At 32.0% G+C, this 22,113-nt stretch overlaps 14 non-coding genes across 14 annotated transcripts; all 14 read left to right on the top strand.

Moving 5' to 3' along the window:
• The first annotated feature begins 6,927 nt into the window (after positions 1-6,927).
• Positions 6,928-6,998, top strand: HO173_012567. Its single transcript has one exon. It is a non-coding gene; the product is annotated as a tRNA-Asn (tRNA).
• A 195-nt stretch (positions 6,999-7,193) lies between these two features.
• HO173_012566 lies at positions 7,194-7,266 on the top strand. The gene has a single exon. It is a non-coding gene; the product is annotated as a tRNA-Lys (tRNA).
• A 338-nt stretch (positions 7,267-7,604) lies between these two features.
• HO173_012565 lies at positions 7,605-7,677 on the top strand. Its single transcript has one exon. It is a non-coding gene; the product is annotated as a tRNA-Arg (tRNA).
• An 853-nt stretch (positions 7,678-8,530) lies between these two features.
• HO173_012564 lies at positions 8,531-8,603 on the top strand. The gene has a single exon. It is a non-coding gene; the product is annotated as a tRNA-Lys (tRNA).
• A 98-nt stretch (positions 8,604-8,701) lies between these two features.
• On the top strand, positions 8,702-8,773 carry HO173_012563. Its single transcript has one exon. It is a non-coding gene; the product is annotated as a tRNA-Val (tRNA).
• Positions 8,774-10,587: 1,814 nt separating this feature from the next.
• On the top strand, positions 10,588-10,660 carry HO173_012562. Its single transcript has one exon. It is a non-coding gene; the product is annotated as a tRNA-Gly (tRNA).
• Positions 10,661-10,674: 14 nt separating this feature from the next.
• On the top strand, positions 10,675-10,747 carry HO173_012561. The gene has a single exon. It is a non-coding gene; the product is annotated as a tRNA-Asp (tRNA).
• A 269-nt stretch (positions 10,748-11,016) lies between these two features.
• On the top strand, positions 11,017-11,088 carry HO173_012560. The gene has a single exon. It is a non-coding gene; the product is annotated as a tRNA-Ile (tRNA).
• A 5,267-nt stretch (positions 11,089-16,355) lies between these two features.
• On the top strand, positions 16,356-16,426 carry HO173_012559. The gene has a single exon. It is a non-coding gene; the product is annotated as a tRNA-Thr (tRNA).
• Positions 16,427-16,467: 41 nt separating this feature from the next.
• Positions 16,468-16,539, top strand: HO173_012558. The gene has a single exon. It is a non-coding gene; the product is annotated as a tRNA-Glu (tRNA).
• Positions 16,540-16,976: 437 nt separating this feature from the next.
• HO173_012557 lies at positions 16,977-17,049 on the top strand. Its single transcript has one exon. It is a non-coding gene; the product is annotated as a tRNA-Met (tRNA).
• A 1,504-nt stretch (positions 17,050-18,553) lies between these two features.
• Positions 18,554-18,626, top strand: HO173_012556. Its single transcript has one exon. It is a non-coding gene; the product is annotated as a tRNA-Phe (tRNA).
• Positions 18,627-19,750: 1,124 nt separating this feature from the next.
• HO173_012555 lies at positions 19,751-19,823 on the top strand. Its single transcript has one exon. It is a non-coding gene; the product is annotated as a tRNA-His (tRNA).
• Positions 19,824-19,946: 123 nt separating this feature from the next.
• HO173_012554 lies at positions 19,947-20,019 on the top strand. Its single transcript has one exon. It is a non-coding gene; the product is annotated as a tRNA-Met (tRNA).
• The last annotated feature ends 2,094 nt before the right edge of the window (positions 20,020-22,113 follow it).

Raw genomic sequence — 22,113 nt, 5'->3', positions numbered from 1 at the left:
TATAGTCTTATTTCTAGAGAAAAACACTTTTTTGAAGTATACTCTCCAGAGTATAATATCTTAAAAACTCCTGGAAGCCCTTCTCGAGGATCTGGATGAAAACATTCAGAAGCTTCTCTAGAGAAGATGCGTATTGCTGCCTATAAAAGATCTCCAGAAAGTTTAGCTAAATTGTCCGCAGTTCAAGCTAGAAGTATCAAAGTTGAGGTAACTGATATGGAAACAAATACTACTACTATTTACCACGCCATTAGAGCAGCTGATGCCATGATGCTTCGCATTCACAAGCAACCGTATCTTAGGTATCGATAAAAGATATCTCGAACATTACATTTTCTTGAATCAAGATGAACCTGTTTTTGCTAGATATACTTTTAAATTACTCTTGCGGAGCATCTCTAAAGATAAAAGTCCAAATTTAATTAACGTGGAAAAAGTTCAAAAAACTTTTAAGAAAGTGGAGGTTACTAATGTCGATACTAAGGAGGTTACAATATACCCTTCTATAGGTGCCGCAGCTAGAGCATTAGGTTATCGTCAAGCTAGTATATCTTTAGACTTAAAAGAAAATAGAACTAACCCTTTTAAAGGTACACATTTATTTAAGTTAGTTTAAAATTACTAGAATATATGGGCTTTTTAAGGTAAAACGTTATTAAATATTCTAGTTATAGCTATACAGGGCTTCAGTATTACATGTTGTTTTAGACACAATAAAAGTTACTTATATTATATAATGAGAGGATAAATTTGTGGTTCCGATTAAGTGGTCATATGTTACTTAACATCTTGAGCGGTTTCGCTTATAATATTATGACATCAGGATTCGTTTATTTTTTCATAGGTTTAATACCATTAGGCTTTATTATAGCATTTTCAGGTTTAGAACTAGGAATAGCTTTTATTCAAGCACAAGTGTTCGTAGTCTTAACTTCTTCATATATTAAAGACGCCCTAGATTTACATTAAAAACGGAATGAAAAAAAATCTTACTTCACAGAGGTATTAACACTTTAAAAAAACTACCCCCTTTTTTCTGCATTTTCTCCTTTCTCTAAAGAGAAAGGAGAAAATGCGAATAAGATCCCTCATACCATGTATTATCGTCCAAAATCTGAAAAAAATAAACCCAAAAATAATGGTATAGCTATAGATATGTCAGGGCTATAAGCTACAAACTATCACCTTATTTTAGAACAATTAAATCCTCCTCATCTAACCACTAATATAGCGTATACAGATCTTATAGGAGTTTTTGGTAATGGTAAAGACAATTATGCTGAAGCTTACATATGAAAAAACTTTGCTTTTTTTTTTTAGCAAATCTGAAGTACAAAACCTGTTAGATCTACTAACTCAAACTATACATTTAGCTGGTAAGACCCCAAAACAGGTCAATATTGTTTTAAATCTTTGATCCTCTGACCTTGGAGATCCGAACACTAAACCACTTATATACATATACAGGAGAAGTAAGCTCTTCCTTATAATTCTGCAAAAACTAGGCTGTTTGGTAAAAAAAGCTACTCCACTCTAATCGATCGTAGTCATTCACATAATTTAAATGAGATGCCATACTTCTTTTTCTGTTTTTTCTTTTTTCATTTTTCACCAGATGAAAAATCAGATGAAAAAGGAAAAATCAGATTAAAAATCAGATTAAAAATCACATGGAAAATCAGATGAAAAATCATAAAATAAAGCAAACAAAAAACGTCTTATGACCCAGCTTAGACTGTCAAAAAAATCGTCAGGCCCTTTTACCTGCCTGCTTCTTTGAACTAGAAAAAATGCCATTTAGTAAAACTCGAGATAAAAACTTACAAAACAGTATAGAACAATATCTATATGATAGTCAGTTATCATACAATGACAATTGTGTTAATGTTTTCAATCTTAATTTTAGCAGTGATACATGTAAATGTATCAGAAGTAAAAAAGAGATAATTGCTGAGTGCTAGGGCAATTTCCTTAATTATTATTATGAGGATAATTACAAGGATAACTCTACAATTTCTTTACCCTGATACACGGTTCTTACAATATGGATTAATTTGGTTTTTCTCATATCCTTAATCGCAATATTAGTATTGTTAACCTTTTATTTTAGTATTAACCCAACACTTAATAGCAACAGGCACTCTCCAGCTGTTAAATATAAAAGATGGACAGATGACAGGCCGGCGGGGAGAAAGGCGTGTTAATTATATGTTTATCGATACCAGTCTCAGTACTGGCTTGCTTGTTGCGATGCATCACAGTTAGTTCTCCTTCTTCTATAATTAAATGTGTTTTTACATAAACTATTCTTAATAAATTATAACAACTATGTTTTAATAAGAAAGTCTTGGCCTAGCACAATGTTAAGATTGATAGCTTTGATTAATTACAAAAAAGGCTTTTTAAGTCTTACAAACAGACGTCTAAAGAGCTCATTTATGTATTATTTTATACCTTGACCCTTTTATCTTTAATTAGGTTACGATGCATATATTAGAATGGATAGCACCAACAATTAATAGTATTCTAATGATATGCCACAACTAGTACCTTTTTATTTCTTAAATCAAATAACTTTTGCTTTTATTTTACTTATAGTAATGATATATATATTTTCAAAATACAATTTAACTAGGTTTGTACGTTTATTTAATACACGCGTTTTTATAACTAAATTATAGTTACTGCTAACATAGTTATTCTACTTGTTTTATTTGATTATGTTTTTAATTTGTCTATCTAATATCAATTTTAACCTAGGGCTGGTGCACATCTCCAGAGGTTGTGTAGATATAATTTTTTTTTTTCCATTATAAAATTACATCTAAAAACGCTTAGTACTGTGATACACATTGTTTAATGCTACTTTTAAGTAAATAGCATAGGGAAGTCCAAAGCTTATTAGGTTTATGCATACGTCTATTGATAATTTTTATATCTTATACAAATTCGTGCAGATACGAAAGTGTTGGTCTTTAGCAGAAAATAAGAGGTATACTTTATATATGTGACAAGAATTAAAAGTTTACTTTGTCCAGTTTAGTCTAGCTATTAAATGTCAATCCTAAACCTAGCCTTCATTTAGACTCACAGACAATAACAGGAACCGGCTTATTTGTATCCAGTTAAACAGATTTGTAGTTTATTGGTAAACCAAGTAGTTTCATCTTTGTTTTTCTTTTTAAGTTTATTCTAATTTTATTCGCATTTTCTCCTTTCTCGAAAGAGAAAGGATAAAAGTAACAACAATAGAAGAAAATGAATAAAAATAAAAAACGAAAAGAAAACTACTAATCTTTCAGTTCGAATCTGAAACAAGTCAAATCATCATATGTTTATATAAAAACCTAACACTATAATGCCGCTTAATAATATAAATGTTAAAAGTTTTTTCTTTAACCCTGCAACAAAATTTGGTAATAGCTATAAAAGATACCACTAAACTGATATATCCCCTAAGTATACAGGCTTTATTTTCTTAGATAAATCATTTATTAGTGGTCTTTTTTAAATTCTAAAATCACTAAAGTTCCATTCTCAGACTTTAAATATCAAGACGTCTGAGCAAATCAATACAAAAATGTCTTACCTAATAAGAGGTATAACTTACATGCTCCGCAAGTAAAGTTTATTTTACTGATGGGAATAATAACGAACAAATTATCGAGTTCAAGTTTGTATTTATATTTCACCACGATTTTGATCGAGGCATAACTAGCAAATGTAAAATATGTAAAACCATAATAATATGTATATTTTACATTTGTCTCTTTGTTAAAACACTACATTAGTAGTAGTATCATTACGATGGTAAAATATACTACTTTAGAGTTGAGTTTGATGATGGCTCTGAATGAACGCTGTCCAAATGCTTGACACATGCTAATCGAACGACTAGTTTTGACTAGTAGTGGTGTACAGGTGAGTTTAAGATAATGTAACTACCTTGGAGTAAGGAAAAAATGCCTTATAATAATAAAGAAAGTTAAGTTTCGCTCTTAGAAGTTCGTATCTCGTGCCAGGTAGTAGTTAAGATTAAAAGCCTAACTAGCTATACGCACGAAGTCGTAACTGAAAGGTTGATCGACCACAGTGGGCCTGAATAAAGCCCATGACGATTGTCACAGCAGTGAGGAATATTGGTCAATAGCCTAACGGCTGAACCAGCAACTTGGAGGAATGTATAGCAATAGCTACTTGCATCATTGTACAGATGATGCAAGATCGACTATGTCGAATAAAATTCTAGGTAGAATTATGATAATGACATTGTCTGCTTATGTGTCTTGACCAAATTACGTGCCAGCAGTCGCGGTAATACGTAGAAGACTAGTGTTATTCATGTTTAATCGGTTTAAAGGGTACCTAGACGGTAAATCAAGCCTAAAATAATAAAAAGAGATTAATTTATTAGAGTTACTTATGAGGGGGCTATAATGTACTGCTGGTGTAGAGATGAAATTCTGTTATACCTCCAAAAAGATGGCACAGGCATAGGCGAAAGCATCTCCTTATGTGATAACTGACGTTGAGGGACGAAGGCTTAGTGTAGCGAACAGGATTAGATACCCCAGTAGTCTAAGTAGAAAATAATAAATATTATAAATTAGATAAATAAGTTTATTCTATAAATAAAAGTATAAGCATTCCACCTCAAGAGTAATTTGGCAACATTGGAACTGAAATCATTAGACCGTTTCTGAAACCAGTAGTGAAGTATGTTGTTTAATTTGATAACCCGCAAAAAACCTTACCACAATTTAAATATTTATATCTTTTATTATTTTTATTTTTAATCTTCTTATTTTTTTTTTTATTATAATAATATTAATTAAAGAAGAAAAAGAAAAAGAGGTAATAAGATATCTTTATAAGCGTTGCACGGCTGTCTTCAGTTAATGTCGCGAGACTATGGTTAGTTCCATTAAATTAACGTAAACCCTTACTTTATTTTTAGATAGAGTAGTTCCCCGCTATATTGGATATGATAACAGGGACTAGGACAAGTCATCATGGCCTAAATATTGTGGGCTATAGACGTGCCACGTAGGCCTTACAAAAGGGTGTGAAATTGCGAAATTGAGCTAATCCCCCAAAACTGGATAAACACTAACAATGGATTGTAGTCTGTAACTCGACTGCGTGAAATAGGAATTACTAGTAATCGTGTATAAGTACGGCACGGTGAATCTAATCTCAGATAGGTACTAACTACTCGTCAGGCGCCGGAAGAAGTATGTGCAATAAGTTCGGCTAGTGTTTATTTATAATTTAGGCGATTTGGTCTAATAACTTAGGCATGATGTCTTCGTATGCGTGACTTTGATTGGTGTTAAGTCGAAATATGGTTCGTGTAGTGGAAATTGCACGGGATTAATGAATATTAAAAATACCCCAGTTACAAAGCAATAAGGGATCAATAACTCCTTATTGCTTTGTAACACCCCCAATACATACGTACTTTTTTTGTTTTGTGTTTAACTAGAAAACAGTATGATTTAGCCACATCTAAACACTTAACTAATATACCTCTTTACTGTTTACTGCTTACTGTTTATTGTTTACTGTTTATTGTTTACTGTTTATTGTTTACTGTTCACTGTTGTACATAGGGAGTTTTATTAAAGATGATGCTTTGCAACACCAATACAAGGAAGGTTCCATTTGTTGGTATGAGGGGTTGAGCTGTAAACTCAATGGTATTATACCGTAAAAGGTATAAAAATACTACAAGAGTTCAATTATCTTCCTCAGCGAAGCAGATAATGAAAACAAAAATAGAAATAATACATGATAAATTAGGCGAGTTATCCGTGCAAAATACGATTATACAGGAAAACAGAGTAAAGTGTGGTGTATATATATGGACTAACAAAATAAACAATAAAATTTAGGTTGGATCAAGCATAAATTTATCCAAAATATTTGTCAAAGACTTCAACCACGATGCTTTGTCTAAAATTCGTATGTTAATTAATTTAGCACTCTTGAAATGTTTCGCAATAACAAGAAAGAACTTTAGCTAGATATTATTGAAGATTGTTCTCTTAAAAACGTTATTTTAAAGGAACAGTTATATTTGTATAACCTAAAACCCGATTATAATATTTTAAAGCAGGCAGGTTCTTCTTATGGTGATGCTCAACTTCGTTAGCAACCCATAATGAGGCAAGCATATTAAAAAGAAGCAGGCGTACTGTACCTGAAGCTACCTTGGTCAAAATGAGAACTATAGTACAGACGGAAGAAACCAAAAATAAAATTAGGAAGTCTATAGCTACACCCGTGTTGGTTGTTAATATAAACACAGAAAAATATAGAGACCTATCTAAATTAGAAGCTGGTTTAGTCTTGGGTGTTTCTGACTCTACCATTGGGCGTTAGATAAGATCAGGAAAAGTTTTGTTGGATAAGTTTTTATTTTCATCCCCTGAGATCTAATCAGCAACTAAAGGAAACTTCCATAATTGGCAAGATGGGTTGAGCTGTAAACTCAATAGCACTAAGCTTTTAAGAGTTCGAGTCTCTTGTTTCCTATTAATGCTCCGCAAGTTAAAAACATTTTACATGCTCTGCCATGGATGCTCTGCTTCTTGTTCCACAAAAGCTACACAAGCAAGCCTAAAAAAAATTAAAGTACTGCATAAAACAGATTTAAAGCCAAAGAGTATAATTTAATGGTAAAATAGGAAGCTTCAAACTTCAAATTCTCAGTTCAAATCCGAGTATTCTTGTTGTGCTTATTGTGGCCGGTTGCTTTTTTTCTTCCTCAGTAAATCAGATGCTGATGCCATGATGCTTCGCATTCACAAGCAACCGCAATAAAAAGTGCATCAGCATCAGAAGCATCATATGTTTTATTTAAACAGCGAAGCAGATAACTATTATTTGTGTTGCTTTTGTGGAACAAGAAGCAGAGCATCCATAGCCTTTGTAGCTCAACGGTAGAGCGAGATACTGTTAATATTTTGATAAGTGTTCGATTCACTTTAAGGGCTGTTTATTTGCTTGCTTGATGCCATCACGCTTATTTTTTTTATGCGTTGTGTTTCTTGCTTGTTTTTATTAAAAACATCAGCACAAGAAGCATCCTAAATAATATAAGACTTTTTTATCTTTACATTAAAGCATCTTAGCTTAAATGGTTAACCGATGTGTTTCTGTAATTTGTGTAATATATCTTAATAAACCTAGAGACTTTAGTTTAACTGGTAAAATATGTGACTTTTAATCATCATTATATGGGTTCGAACCCCGTAGGTCTTATCTTTGTCTAGATATCTTTTGTAGATAACTGGTAGTTTATACAGTTAAGCTGGCAGTCCCTTTTGTAGAACAATGAAAGGAAATATACACATAGTTCTCATTATTAGTTTTTACTATTAATAGGAGAAGATACTATAATGTAACTTAAAGCCCATGGATGCACTTTTTATTGCGGTTGCTTGTGAATGCGAAGCATCATGGCATCAGCATCATGGCATCAGCATCTGATTTATCTAAAAAAAAAATATGTGAAAATGAGAAAAAAAACAACACAATATTACATATAATATTGTTATAATTTAGCTAAAAGGCTATACGTTTTCTCTTTTTTACATTAGAGCGTGTTAGCTTAACTGGTTAAGCGATGTGTTTCGGCCACAAGGATTATAAGTTCGAGTCTTATACGCGCTAACCCCCATGTATAGTAAAAATTGCCACATGTTTCTCATTAAAAAGAGCTATGTAAAAATAAAAATTATGTAGTTAACATAAATCATGAGATATAAATCCTCTACAATTTAATATGATTGATAATTTAGATCTTCTAAGTGAAACTTTTACTAATGGTTATAGTGCGGAAGCTTTAGACCTTATCTCCTTGGCTTCTATCTTATCGGGTATTTTTGTTATAATAAATAAAAACCCCATAGTGTCAGTATTGTTTTTAATAGGACTCTTTTTAAGTATAGCATCTTATTTACTAGTTTTAGGTTTAAACTTTATAGGTTTATCGTATTTATTGGTTTATGTTGGAGCTGTTTCAATCTTATTTTTATTTATATTAATGTTAATAAACGTGAGAATATCTGAGCTTTTGTCTGATACTAGTAATAGTATACCATTAGCACTATTAATAGGTGTGTCTTTTATTTATCCTGTATATAAAGTACTACCTCTCAATTCATCAAGCTTTAATCTAAATGATGTCTTTAAAGATTTTATCTTTATTATCTTTTCTCTAAATAAATCCTTCAATCCCACTAGTAACAATAGTGAATTAATGTTTGCAACTTCTAAAACCTGAGATGGTAGTCTGGCAGAAACAACACATATAACAAGTATAGGTAACATTATGTATACAAGTTATTCTATATGGCTTATAATAACATCTATAATACTATTATTAGCTATGGTTGGTGCCATTGTTATAACAATAAAACAAAAGGATTAGACTAGCTTATCTTTATGTAAACTATCCTGTTAAAGCTTAACACCTAAAGTAAACAACAGTACGTACTATTTTAGATGATCGTTAATAAACCTAGAGACTTTAGTTTAACTGGTAAAATATGTGACTTTTAATCATCATTATATGGGTTCGAACCCCGTAGGTCTTATCTAAACCAATTATTAATAGATACATTTATGTATATGGCAACATAGTTTATGTATTTATATCATGATACGCATGCTTCGTATGCGCAAAACAAATATAAGGGAATTAGCTCAACGGTAGAGCAACCGTTTTACACACGGTAGGTTAGGTGTTCAAATCAGCTATTCCTTATTGTTTACTCTGCTGTGTATTCGTAAAACTTAATGTAAAACTTAGATGACAAACTTAGTAAGGAGTAATTTTCAAGCTCATCCTTTTCATCTTGTTTCTCCCTCACCCTGGCCTATTTTTACATGTATATCTCTTTTAGCTCTTACTACATCAGGTGTTTTAACGATGCATGGCTTTTCTTTAGCACAGTATTTTTTGTACATGGCTTTACTTCTAGTAATCTTTTCCATGTCATTTTGATTTAGAGACGTTATTAGTGAGGCAACATACTTAGGTAATCATACTTTAGCTGTACAAAGGGGTCTAAATATGGGAGTTGCTTTGTTTATAGTTAGTGAAGCATTGTTTTTTCTGGCTATTTTTTGAACATTTTTCCATAGTGCATTATCACCTGCTGCAGAAATGGGATCTCAGTGACCACCTAAGGGTATAGATTCTGTTAATCCGTTTGAGCTACCCTTACTAAACACAGTTATATTATTATCATCAGGCTTTACAGTTACTTATGCCCACCATTCTTTAATACAGGGAAATAGAAGTGGAGCCTTGTATGGTATAGTGCTTACTGTAATGTTAGCCTTAATATTTACTGGTTTACAAGGTTTAGAATATACAGTTTCTTCATTCACATTTTCCGACAGTACATATGGTTCTTGTTTCTATTTCGGTACAGGTTTTCATGGTCTTCACGTAATGATAGGGACTGCTTTTATAGGTGTAGGCTTATGAAGAGTATTAGCCTACCACTTTACTGAAAACCATCATCTGGGTCTAGAGTCTTCTATACTATATTGACATTTTGTTGATGTTGTTTGATTAATTCTTTTTATTTCTATTTATTATTGAGGATCTTAGTTAAGAGGAAAATGAAAAGTAATAAAACAATGAAATTAACTTTTAACGCTAAGAGATACTACAATGTCCCAGCATCCAGAATACAGTTTGCCCCTTTCTCTGTGTGTTTCAAGGCCTTTAAGTCTGCTGATAACATAATAGTCGAGATTGAGCCTAATACTGATAATAACTCAATTAGCTATGCCCAAAATATCGGTAACAATATAGCAGTTGTGTTGCGAAGCATCCCCTATAGTGAAGAGGTTTTAGCTGTTGTCCCCGATAGCGAAAACAAGATCACAACGGTACCACGTATGTCTTAGAATGACACTGGAACTATGAAGATTGATATTTTAAGAGAAAACAAAGGTAAAGCAGGTATATATCGCTGAATTAGAAGAGAGGCTGGTAAATCATATATTGGTTCAACTGGAGATCTCAATGAAAGGATGGCTAACTACTTTAGTATTAAGTACCTGTAAGGACGCATTAAGACTACTAATAGTCTAATCTAGAGAGCCCTGTTAAAGTATGGTACTTCCGCCTTTTGTCTAGATATTATTGAGTACTGTGATCTATCCATACTAAAAGAGCGGGAACAGTACTATCTAGAACACTTGGAGCATAAGTACAACATACTTGAATTTGCTCATTCCTTGTTAGGTTACAAGCATACGCATGAAGCTTCAGATAAAATGAAGCAAAAGGCTGCTAATAGAATACATAAACCCAATCCTGGTTTAGAAGTAGAAGTAACAGATCAGGAGACTGGAATTACAACCTCTTATGATTCTAGACGTGAGGCTGCTAATTTTACGCGTTCAAAACATTCATCTCTTCTGAAGAGAGAGAAAACTCTCAATAAAAAGGGTCTAAATTACTGACCATTCATTTTCAAGGGTAGATATATTGTTAACATAAAAAGAGAAGATGGAAGAGTAGAAGATTAAAACATTGCCCTCCTTTCTAAAACAAAAAAAACGGCCATAGGTTAATCTGGTAGACCGTTCGTCTTCCAAACGATGTGTGCCGATTCAAGTTCGGCTGGCCGTAAATTATAAGATTTAGAGTTAGTAACTTAATTGGTAAAGGGCCTTCTTGTCGAGAAGGAGGATGCCGGATCGTAGCCGGTCTAACTCGTTTATAATTTTTGCAAGTTTTGCTCCCTTTTCTACTTTATATTTTTATTTTCCTCCAAGGACCAGGGAGAAAAGGAGGAAAAATTGCTATCGGTAAGGCAGGATATTTGCTAAATATTGTGTAATAAACACCTGGATGTTCGAATCATCTTTTTTCCGTAAGTATTAAAAATTCAATTTTATTAAAAAAAGAATAAACACTCTTTACTCTAGTAGTAGTGGCATTGTTAATATTTTATGAAGGTATTTTTTTTATGTATTTAAAATAAAGGTTCCTTAACTTAACTGGTAAAGTATACTTTTGATAAGAGTAGGTTCGGCGTTCAAACCGCTGAGGAATCATTTACTAGTATATTATTATAAGAGAATTGTCTGAGTGGTTTAAGGTGATAAGCTTGAAACTTATTTGGTTAAAATGATCACATCCGTTCGAATCGGATATTCTCTGAAGTAAACATAGACATATTATATTTAGATATTATCTTTATATACGGGTTAGAGCCAGGTTGGTTAGGCGTCTCATTTGGGTTGAGGAAGTGTTATGTTCGAATCATAATGACCCGATTTATCTTATCATAAAGAATAAGAATGATAAAATAGATCTTAAATATAATCTACACTAGTAGTGTAAATGATATGGAAAGTATTATTTTTGTCATTTCTTCTATTCTTAGAAGAATAGATGATAAAATGACAAGCAAGTATACAAAGAGATTGTTATGGAATCATAGCTATATATCAAAGAGAGCTAGCTTATATAAGCTATTTATAGCTTATATATGGATCGGCTGAAATGAAATGTGTAATATATACGATACATGCATGAAGTGCATGTTCAACTCTAATAAGAAATTATGTGTCTTAAAAATAAACGAAGTGAATTGAAATATCTTATTAACTTCAGGAAAAGAAATCAAAAGAGATTCTTTAAGTAATGTGAATGAAATAAGAAAAGTCTTAAACAAGTAAATTAGAGTGCATATCTGTTTGAATAAAAGGGGAACCTTCCTCTAAGACTAAATATGATATATATGTGATAGCGAAAAGTACCGTGAGGGAAATGATTGAAAGAGCAGTTTTATAAGCAGTTCAAAAAAAGTTTAAATAAACGATAAGAGCGTACCTTTTGCATAATGGGTCAGCAAGTTAATGTTTGATGCGAGCAGTATAGAAGTTTAGAATTAAGAGTTGCTTTACATATTGCGAAGATAAAACAATTAGAATATAATAATGCAGTATCAAAGGTTAGACCCGAAGCTTAGTGATCTTACCACAATCAGGAATATAAAAGTCCGAACGGGTTATCGTTGTAAAGATATCCGAAGAATTGTGGTAAGTTAGTGAAAGACAATACTGACTAAGATAGCTGGTTTTCTGCGAAACCTATCTAAGTAGGTAATTTAAATAGAATATCAGAAGGTACAGAATTGTGATCTCATGCAACTAGTACTCATTTTTCCTATTAATTTAGGAAAAATAAATAAGGTGCTTTTTGCGGACATTGGGGGGTCGTGAAGACTCTATCAGTGAGTTTTTGTTCTCGGAAGGACTAGATATGAATATTGAATAATCAGACATAGTACGAAAAGGTTGTATGTCTAAAGGGAAACAGCCCAGAACAAGAGTTAATAAGGTTCCAAAATTATTGTTAAGTGAAATTAAGGCAGTATTTATCCCAAACGGCCAGGGAATAGGCTTAGAAGCGGCCATTTTCTGAAGACCTCGTAACAGAGCACTGGTTTTATTTTAAGAATAAAAGTATCGAAGATTTAACGAATCTAAATAATATACCGAGACCTTGTCCAAATATATTAATGTATCTAAATTTTACATTGTATATTAGGGGTAGCGGAACATTGGGGAAGTTTATTATTATGCCTTTATAAGGCATAAAATTATTCTTAAAAAAAAAAAAAAAAAAAAACCCAAGCGAGAATACTAATATAAGTAACGATAAAGGGGAATACCCTCGCCTAAAGCTTATGGAATTTAATTAAAGTTACGGCCTCTAAGTTTATTATATCTTTAATGAATAATCTATTATTTGTTAATAATCCCAAAAGGGGTAAACGATGAGCAAATCTAAGATTTATAGAAAATATCATTTTTACATAGTGACAAATGTTCTGGAAAACTGTATATCTCGTTTGCTAAATAGTAATAAACTAAATCAGATGACATGTTTAGCAGATGCTTTACCGTACCTAAATACTACCACAAGTAAGCAAGTAGAGTATACGAAGGCGTTCGAGTGAACAATCATTAAGGAACTCGGCAAATTGACTCACGTAACTTCGGGAGAAGGTGGGCCGTCCCTTTTGATTAATATCAGATATGGGATAGGAGGCACAGAATGGTGTTGTACGACTGTTTAATTAAAACAAAGCACGCTGCAAAGAAATAAATTCGAAGTATTGGGTGTGATCTCTGCCCGATGGCGGCTGGCTATCGGATTTGCTTAGTTGACTAATATAAGCTAGGCTTTGATGGAACCCCCGTTCAATGGCGGCTTTACCTATGAGGGTCCTAAGGTAGCGGAATACCCTGGCCGTTAAATGCGGTCTTGCATGGTTATCCCACAAAAACACATATTTATAATAAGACAAAACAATTAGTAAAACAATGAATAATTTCTTTAATAAAAAAGCGCATAGTTTACCCTTCAGCTACATTAACAACGATAATTTAGTAATTTCTGAGTCAGAAGTTAACTCTATATTATCTAATGTTGCCCTTAATGTGTCTAGAGCAGGTTTAAATTATTTAAAATCTTTACTTAAATTACACTTTTAAAATATCAATACCCAAACTATAAGTTCAACCGTATTTATAGATAACATTGGTAAAGTAAGAAGTAAAAAACAAGTTTCGGGTGTATGTATATTTACTCATAAAACTACAAATTCTAAATATGTAGGTTCATCCTGTCAACTTTCTCGTAGGTTGATTGGGTATTTTAAAAGCGCACATATACTAACAGGTATATTTTTGCCCTTTTTGTATGAAAATAATATTGATAGTTTTACTTTAGACATTATTACAGTAGACAATGGTATGCAACTCGTATTAGAACAATACTTTTTATTACACAAAGAGTATAATTTGAACACTTTGAAGATCGTTAATAGCATATATAGTACTAAAAATAAACCTTTGTATTTATATACCAAGGATTACTCTAGGCTTATATATTATTCAGAGATTCAGGAGGACTTTATTTATAAATTACACGTTCATTATAGCACTTTTAGTAAATATTTAGATACAAATACGTTTTATTTAGAGAAATATGCATTTACTAGTAAGCCTGTAGCTAATGCGCTTATAACTAACATGAGTCTAGTAGAGATAAACAATATGTTAGATAATGACAGATTAGAAATGAATAACAGACCTGTAGTGTTAATATCTGTAAAAGATAATAATACGTTGGAATTTAATAGCATTAAAAATTGTGTGATCTATCTAAAGACTATAAAACCTGCTAATAAGACCACGTTGTATAGACGAATAGATTGAGGAATTGCTTATAATGGCTATATTTGCAAATGAAAATAAAATTATAAATATGTAGGGAGCATTGTACTTAGGAAATATGATGTTTTGTGCAAAATAAAGAGGCAAACTCCGGAAAAGCCCTAAAGCTTTTTTAACTAAAGTATGACTGAAAAGTTATATCTGGCTTAACTAATCATTAAGGTATAGTAACATCAAAAAAGATATATGAAAATATAATGGGTAATCGCGGATCTAAGTCACAAGAAATATTGTGTAAAAGAGCAACGAGCGGATGCTTCTTGGTATGTTAATAGTTTTTACATATTTAAGGTGCGCTCTAGTCACCATGAAAGTGGCTTTTGGTAGAAAATTAAAGTAACCCAAAATTAAAGTTAATATAATAATCCTAGCCTAAGGGTAGTAACCTATGGCAAATATTATAACGGAATGATGTAACGATACAACAGCTGTCTCAATGATTGGCTCGGTGAAATTGGAATAACTGTGCAGATACAGTTTACCTCTAGTTAGACGAGAAGACCCTATGCAGCTTTACTGTTGCTAGTTACCGAATATGATATAAATAGTTTTAGTGTATAAGGTAATTGGTGAGATAAAATTGAAACACCTTTACTTCATTGATCATATTATATAAACCTTACCAGGGAAGGAACAATTGCTAGGTGGCAGTTTATGCGGGGCACAGATCCCATAAAAAGTACCTGGGAGTATCCAAATTTATATATTTAAAATCGCAATATGCAATTAAATATGTACAGGCTTTTTTCATCTTTTTTGATAAGAAAAATGGCCTACATGTTTTTTATTTTTAGTCTGAAGTTGGTGTTATTTTAATATTTTTTTTAATATTTTATTGCTAATTCAGTTATATATCCATGTAAGTTGGAACTTTTTTTTTTTAAATAAGTAAGATTTTCACTATTTTAAAATATAGATGTAATTAAATCGTTATGCCTTTGTTATCAGCATCATGCAATGAGCCCAGAAATAACTTTATTACTAAATAAGTATACATAAGTTAGTAAGATGTATATAGCAAAAGGCCCGGTAACTGGCACCAAATAAACATAAGAGAATGAGAAAGATTAAATAATGATTTTTATTGTTTACCAGTATATCCACCAGGAGAAGAATAAGAATTATCTCTGTTTTAGAGATATCTGGTTAAATGGTAATTACTATACTTATCAAGTTTAACGGCTTAATCTTGCTTTACTGTTTGACTCACACGTCTTTCAGTCGCGTAAGCGGGGCATATGATCACAAGATGCAGAAAGGAAAGGTCTTGGATTATTGAAAAAGCTACGCTAGGGATAACAGGCTAATTGCGCCAGAGAGTTCAAATTGAGTGCGGAGTTTGGCACCTCGATGTCGGCTTAGCTCATCCACATGAATGCAGGAGTCATGAAGGGTTCGACTGTTCGTCGATTAAAGAGCTACACGAGCTGGGTTAAATACGTCGTGAGACAGTATGGTTTCTATCTTCTAGAGGAAGTTAGAATAAAATAAGGATAGCCCCTTGTACGAAAGGAGTTGGGTATATTAACCTATGGTTTACCTGTTGTTTATCTTTCTATATTAATATAGTTTTAATAGGACCCTAATGTCTTTTATAGCTGTGATCTGTAAGTTTAGAGCTAAGTGTGAAACTCGCTAAGTACTATGACTTACACTGGTATTTTATTTTTCACTAAAATAAAGAATAAAAGGATAGGCACGGCAGGAAGGCTACGTTAGTTAATGATAAGTGCTGAATGCATATAGGCACGAAACATACCTTAGGATATTCTTAAATATATGTAGTTTAATACTACGATTTTAGGTCCTTTTTCTTTTTAAGTCTATATATGATATTAATTTCGTGTTTATCTCTCTCAAAGAAAACACACCGGAATTTAAGAAATATATATGACTGAAGATTAAAGCAGGATATTAATTAATAGGTCTAAGTTTAAAGAATTGTGATGTTCTTAGGCGTTAGGTACTAATTTTATAACCTACTAAATAATACGCTTATCTAAAGATTGCTGTTTATATATTTGGATTTAAGATCTAATCTTAACTTATCTCTAATTAAATACGAGTATAATGCCTGGTTAGCATAAAAGTAATGCAACCGTTTTGTAATCGGTAGAAGTAAGTGCGATACTTGCACTGGGCTTACTTTATTGTTTTAGAAAGTACCTTGCTGGTCGTATTTTAGGCCCAGTGGTCAAATGGTTAAGACATAATGTTTTCACCATTATAGCACGGGTTCGATTCCCGTCTGGGCTATACAGTTGTTTCACTAACAAACTGAGTGTTATGTTCTATAATACATGCGGATTAATGTAATAGTAACATAACTAGCTCATAACCAGTCTATAGGGGTGCGAATCCTTTATCCGCATATTGGCTTTTTGGTGTATGTTACATTTATTAAGCAAATCTAGACGATTTCACAGATAGTGTTTAATTTTATACATACAAACTTATATTATACCTGATGCAATTATAGATAGTTAAAAACACAGATAAGCACTCAACTATCTTATGGTTGTTTTTTTGTGCTTTTAGTACATTTACCAAATATACCACTATTACTTGTGTTGCTTTTTTTCTAAATAAAAAAGTGCATCATTCAGACTGCTTCGCAATGAAAACTGTTTGTTGCAAATTTTTTGCTCTGCCATGATGCTTCGCATTCACAAGCAAGAAAAAAAAAGCCTAAAAAGGCTATAGCGTAATAGGTAAAGCAAGCTGCTCATGACAGCTCAGATGAGTGTTCGAATCATTCTGGCCTTAACACTGCAAGTATATTTGTATGGTTATTTACAAAGAGAAGTCCGAGTGCTGGAATTGGTTTACAGAGCTAACTTAAGCTTAGCTGATATAATATCATAGACGTTCAAGTCGTCTCTCGGATACATGGAAGACAACAATTTAAATAACAATAAACATAGTAACAGTAATAATTCCCCTGATCTTAGTAGCAACGAGAATACCACTGATCTTAGCAACAATGACTTCACTGATCCTAGCAACAATCCCACTGATCTTAGCAGCAACAATAATTCCACTGATCTTAGCAACATTATTAGTCCGTGCTTTGCTACTGAAGGCAAAATTGTTGTCCCCGCAGCTACTTATTTAAATTCGGATACCCAGAAGCTTGATATCTTAAATCAGAATCAAGGAAAAACAGGTGTTTACAGATGAACTAGTAGGGAGTCAGGTAAATCCTATGTTGGTTCATCTGTAGATTTAAAGGCTAGGCTAAAAAACTACTTTAAGATATCCTATTTAGAAGGAGAATTTAATATAAAGAAAAGTCTAATACATAGAGCCATTTTAAAGCACGGATCTTCCGGCTTTAGTTTAGACATTCTTAAGTCTTGTGATGTTACTGCTCTCACTGAAAGAGAACAATATTACCTGGATCTCTTTAAACCTGAATATAATATTCGTAAATTTGCTTTTTCTAATTTAGGTTTAAAACATACTGAGGCTACTAAAGATATTATGCGGTTAAATAACCTAGGACGTACCCATATTTATGTGTCAAAAGCAAAGATGCTGGCCTCTTGTCCTAAATCACAAGGTGTAATTATTACAGACAATAATACCCGTTAGGATAAAGAGTTATTATCTATTAGAAGAGCGGCAGAGTATATAGGAGTACATCCTTCTGTTGTGGCTAAATACATTAGAAAACATAATTTTTAGAGAGGTAAATAATACACCGTTAGTAAAAAAAAATACCATAGTTGGGTAAAAAATAGTTTAATTGGTAAAACAGCTTGCATTTTTCTATTTATTTGAGTCCTAATATATCACGAAAAAAGAAAAAGCTTACTTAACTTGGTAAGGCAAAAGTACCTTATTGCTTTTTCTCTCATTCATCTTTTGATGCAAAGCTTTTCATCAATTGCTCTTTTTACCTTCGTTCCTCGTTGGAGGTAAAAAAAGCGCATGTAAGTGAGGAGGAAATCAGGCAGAGCAATATGCAAGCTGGTATAATATCCTAGACGTTTAAGTCATCTCTTGGATACAATGAAAGACAATAATCATAGCAACAATAATTATAGCAACATGATCAATTCCCCTGATTTTAGCAGCAAGCAATGTAGGGGATATAGTTTAATTGGTAAAACGTCTACTTTGCACATCGTTAATTCGGGTTCGACCCCCGCTGTCTCCAATGCTAAATTAAGTGTATCTTTTTGTAATGTATAGTTTTAGTTATACCTTAATGCATATTTTATTATGTAAAGATAAGTATGATGTTCTGCTTCACAAGCAAAACATAGCCTAAGAAGCTCAATTGGTAGAGCGGAACACTGAAGATGTTTAGGCTATAAGTTCGAATCTTATCTTGGGCATTCATAGGCATATCCAGTATACGACTACTTGCTTATACTAACATATAATATTATAATTATTGTAAAGTGTTCAGCAAAGCAGATAGTTATACATAAAAAAAGGGTAGTGATGGAATTGGTATACATGAATTAAAATAGATGGACTCAAATAGATATGTTGGAATTGGTAGACAATTTCCATTTAGGATGGAATGGTTTAGGCCGTACAAGTTCAAGTCTTGTTATCTATACATGGAAAACACAAAATGACTAAAACTAAACAAAAAAGGCTGTATTCTCAATCGTGTTCGCAACGATAATATGCTAGGCATGGGGTCAGGCATATATGCTTACAGGTTAATTTTTGACGAAACTAGGTTTTACATAGGTTCGGCTATCAATTTAGCACAACGTTTCAGGCAACACAGATATAAATGTTCTAAATATAAAGGTAATAACAGCAAATTTTATAACGCAGTTAAAAAATATGAGTGAAATAACTTTGAATATGGTATATTAGAAAATATCAACTTGGTAAATAAGGCAATAGTAAATAGAGAGCAAAACTACTTAAATAAATATTTACCATCGCTAAATACTAGTAAAAAAGCAGGGTCTATGCTAGGTTATAAGCATTCAGATACGGACAAACTGAAAATGGGTGATTTACGTAGAAGTAAGTCATACAAATGAGCGTTTAAACCGGGTAGCAAACGTATAGTAAGTGAAAAGACTAGAAATAAACTAAAATTGAGGACAAGAGGGACTCCGGTATGCATATACGATAAAAACTGGAATTTAATAAAATCATTGCCTACTATGAAAGAAGCAGGTAATTTTGTGGGCTTGTCCTACTCTAGTATAAGTAAATATATATCAAAAGGCACTTTTTGAAATGACAAATATTACTTTAAATACGGCTAATACGGTAAACCCCCCTTTTAATTTTATCCGTTCAAGTTGGATCTACCTTATATAATCAAGATTTTAAGTTTTAATGTGATGATATTGTTACATTCATATATGTTGTAGACTAATCGGTAAGTCATAAATTTTTGGTATTTATTATTGAGTGTTCGAATCACTCCAACATAATGTTAAATTATTTGTTTTTATATGACATATTTAACAAATAAATAATATAGGTGGTTATAGTTCAATTGGTAGAGCAACTGTATGTGGAACAGTGAGTTCCCTGTTCGAGCCAGGGTATCCACCCCTTTATTTTGTTATATTACCTTTTCCGATACTTTCTTATATTCTAGGTAATGGAAAATTAGTTAGCTTAACAAAAAAGCGCTTTTTTCTCATTTATAAACGTTTAGTAATGCTAAATTTAAAGCCCGAGTAGTTCAAAGGGTTAGAACATTAATTTCATGCGTTAAGAACGAGAATTCGAATTTCTCCTCTGGCTTATGATAAAAAACACACTAAACAATATACATTCCAAAAGCCGAAAGATGAAGCATTTCGAGACAAATATAAAAAAAGCAAGATTCTGTTATTATGACTCCCATAATATTATAATATACGATGACGCGTTAAGTAATAAAAATAAGATATTACAAGACAATAAACAAAGATGTGGAGTTTATAGGTGAGTTAATAAAATAAATGGTAAATGTTACATAGGAAGCTCTGTTAGGTTAAGCTCACGATTCCGCAATTATTTTTCTTTAAATTACTTAATTACAAGAACCTCAAGATATAAAAGTAAAATTTACAATGCTCTGTTGGCCCACGGACATGAGAATTTCCAACTAGAGATATTAGAAGTTTGTGATAGATCTGATGTTATTAAAAGAGAGCAATTTAATATTGATCATTTTAAACCCGAATATAACATATTAACTACAGCAGGATCTAGTTTACATTTTAGACATTCTGAAGAAACATTATTCAAATTTAAATCGCGTAAGTTGAGTGATAAAGCTTTGTACAACTTGAGAAAAGCAAGAGTAGGTGCAGTTTTTTTCCCCTTAACCAAAAACGACCCACTCTCTTCCCATTTTTTTTATTTTTACTTAAAAATAATAAAAAAAAATAATATTATTAAATTTTATTTTTTTTGCCGCCCAGAGAATTGAAAGTAACCCAGCCAACCTTTTTAATTTTATAAATTAAGGGGGGTTTGTTTAAAGGTTAATAATTTATTAAATGGGTAAAATAAGTTAAAAAAATGGTAATTTTTCTTTAAACAGGACGAAAATTTAATTTAAAAATTAGGAATATAAGTTTAGGTCCCAGCTAGCATTTAATGCAATCTTTTATAATTTTTTTTACATTGTCATATATGACAATGTAACAATATCTTATTAATTGGTTGCGATTATGAAACATGACCCTTTAGTTTATAAAAACTAAACTAAATATAGATTAGGCACTAACTAAGGGAAAATGTAAGGTAGGTTTGAACCCTCCAAAAACAATGATTACTTATTCACTTTTATTTTTATTATTATCTAATGCCGTCACATTTAGACGTGAAAAAACAATACAATCTTTACTGTTACTTTTGCTACTAGGCTCCTTTTTGTATTTCATCTCTTATTATATTTTAGGCTGAAATTATTTCTCATTGCATCTTAGTTTTATACTTATACTATTATTGCGGTTAACTGATTATACTAGTAATTTTTATTATATAAATAAGACAAGAACAGCTGACAAAGCTATAAACCTTATTCAACTATGAATAACATTCGTGAGATCTTTACAGATATAATTCTATATCTGCTCACTTTAATTAATTTAGTAAGATCCATTGTCATACTAATTATGTCACCAATAAATGGTTTATTAAGTGTTGTATTTGAAAAAATACAAAGTATTATGATTTTCACATTTACTTCTACCACTTATTATAAAACTCTTAATAGCACTTACTACAAAGGGGGTTTTTTTCCCCTATTAAATCAGCTGGCCACATTGATACACTATGAGACAACCTGTTATATACAGCGTAACCTATATTATATGGTTGCGCTTCAATGTATTTGTCTTTACCAAACCTATTTAGGGTTATAACTTTTGATTAATTATATCACTAGTATATATGACAATACACTTACCGTTTTTTATAATTTCCATACTAACATATATTACTATTGTAAACAAAAGTTTTTATAAAAAACATCCTCTATTATTTTCACTTTATACTTGTGTTTGTTTATTATTGTTATTTGTATTTATACTTTTACTTCTCGTACTTTACAGTATGATTTCGCACCTAATTGATGATTATTTCATACAAGTTAAAAAGAGTGATTCTAATGATAAAGGCAATTCCAGCGGCCCAGGGTCAGGACCTCAACAAGAACCTAGTGGAGGTGGCCCTGGGCCGGATACTTCATATATTTACCCTGATTCACATAAAAAGGTAAAGGAAAAGAAAAAGACACAGGGAGTGCACGTACCTCCCATGTAGTTATTCTTGCGGAGGAGTATGCTCAAGAAGCAGATAAACTTTATCAAAACCCAGACTTAACTAATCGCCAGAAAAGCGATA

Source organism: Letharia columbiana (assembly GCF_014066305.1).
Source record: "Letharia columbiana isolate WasteWater2 chromosome Unknown Sc0000084_s0, whole genome shotgun sequence".
In the NCBI taxonomy this organism is placed as follows: Eukaryota; Fungi; Ascomycota; class Lecanoromycetes; order Lecanorales; family Parmeliaceae; genus Letharia; species Letharia columbiana.
This window is presented reverse-complemented; position numbering and strand designations above follow the sequence as displayed.